Here is a 2,520-nt window from a genome sequence, read left to right as displayed (position 1 = left end):
CGAAATTCCTAATTTGGCCAACGAATCGCAAAATTGTCCAAAAATACTTTTTGCCGAACCGTCCGTCGCATCTAAATGAATTAATTCTAATAATTCAATTTTAACTAATAATGTAGTTGGGTCCACATAGCGGACCATCAACGTCATCCATTTGTCGTTCGTAATGTCAGTGGTCTCGTCTACATGAATAGAAAATTTTGTTTTTTGGACATTTTTAACGATCTGTGTCGATTCATGAACACTCACTACATTTGAAATAATTCCAGTAGCTTTGGTTTTGCCCGCTGTCATCTTTTGGAGAACAGCAGGTTCTTTACCAATCGACTGAAATAATTTCAAAATTTGTGGTGCAGCTGCCAAAGGAATAATATTGTTTGAGCAAGCAAGGTCGCAAATTTAATTTCAGCTGCTTTAACTCGTTCATTAAACTCCAGTTCAGCTGAAGACAAAGATGAACTGGAATCAACTTGAGAGCAAGCGGATGAAGAAATTCCAGGAAGCACTACATTTGGAGAAGCAGGGTTGTTGACGTTGTACACACGCAAGTTCTCCAAATGTTTCTTGGTTTTGGAATGTCTGTCAATTTCGAAACGACCGCAAGCTAAATTTTCATTACAAATAATACATAAAAATTTTTCTGAATCTGACAAACATGTTTTTGACTTTTTGGATTTCTTAGCTGAAGGCTCTGATAAATCCATGGTTTAAAATAATTAAAACAACACCAATAATACGATTTTACAAAAAAGAAAATGACACCAGCGATGACACCAGAAATAACACCAACGATGACACCAAAAATTACACTAGCAATAACACCAACGATGACACCAGTGATGACCCTAAAAATGACACCAGTGATGACGCTAAAAATAACACCAACGATGACACCAAAAATTACACCAGCGATGACGCGAAAAATAACACCAAGGATGACACCAAAAATTACACCAGCTATGACGCAAAAAATAACACCAAAGATGACACCAAAAATTACACCAGCAATAACACCAACGATGACACCAGCGATGACACTAAAAGAAACACCAACGATGACACCAGTGATGACCCTAAAAATTACACCAGCGATGACGCGAAAAATAACACCAAGGATGAAACCAAAAATTACACCAACGATGACGCTAAAAATGACACCAACGATGACACCGAAGCCGACGATGACGTCGACAACAACACCGGAAAAAAACACCGACAATTAAACCAAAAACGAAACTATAAATAAGATGATTTTATTTTATTTTAATTTATTTTATTTGTTTATTTATTTATTATTTATTTTATTTTATTTATTAAAGTAATTAATAAAAATGCCGGGAAAACGGATGAGTTGAAAAAAAAAAACACAATTACAACTCTTCCACGAAATATTGTAAATATTTTTTATATTTTATATTTAATAATATTAATAATAGAGACAAATTAAATTAAATACTTATTAAAATACCTGTAATTATCGCTGGACTGTAGCAATTAAATCCAAATAATCCAAAGGCACGTCAAATACATTACACTGCACAAACGTTAATGGCGGAATAAACGCAAACTAAGCGCGCCAATATTGACGGATAAACAAAAGTAGCGTCCTTTGTTTTACGACGGAAACGTAAACAACGTGTCTTTAAATACCCGGGCATTTAAACGACAATGACGTGACTTCGCGCGCGACGACTCAACGCTGTCAAAGGCTTGAGCGCGCGATCGTCAGACGCTTGACCTCGAGGCAATGGCAAGAGCCACTACATTAATTATTTTATTTTAAAAAAATCACATTTTTTCATCAGTTACAATTGTAGATTTTTATTAATTAATTATTAGTAATCATAATTAGTAATAATTATCATTATTAGTAATAAATATTATAAATAACCATTGTTATTATTATTCATAAAAAAAATAACAGTTGTCATTATTATTATTTTTGTTGTTAGTAGCAACATAAAAAAAAATACTTAAAATGAAAAAAAAAAATTTGATTGAGCGAGGACTCGATCTCAAAAGCTTCGTGGCCGTAAGCTAACACTTACGCCGCGCAGCCATCGCACGTCTTGTCAATGAAAAGTAAGAACTAAGATAAAAACTGCGTTTGAGAATTCCCAGTAACCAAAATTATTAGCAATAATTATTATAAATAACCATTGTTATTATCATTATTATTATTATTATTATTATTATTATTATTATTATTATTATTATTATTATTATTATTATTGTTTGTAGCAACATAAAAAAAAATATAAAAAAAAATTTGATTGGGCGAGAACTCGATCTCAAAAGTTCTGTCGACGTAAGCTTACACTTACGCCGCGCAGCCATCGCAGGTCTTGCCGGTAAAACGTGAAAACTAAGATAAAAACTGCGTTTGGGAATTCCCAATAACCAAAATTATTAGTAATAATTATTGTAAATAACCATTGTTATTATTATTTATAAAAATAATAACAGTTATTATTATTATTATTATTATTATTATTATTATTATTATTATTATTTTGTTATTAA

Source organism: Cotesia typhae, unplaced genomic scaffold (genome assembly GCF_013202065.1).
Source record: "Cotesia typhae breed Kobodo isofemale line unplaced genomic scaffold, CoteBio_Ctyphae contig_42, whole genome shotgun sequence".
NCBI lineage: Eukaryota > Metazoa > Arthropoda > Insecta > Hymenoptera > Braconidae > Cotesia > Cotesia typhae.
The sequence above is the reverse complement of the archived record's forward strand: the minus strand, read 5'-3'. Positions refer to the sequence as shown.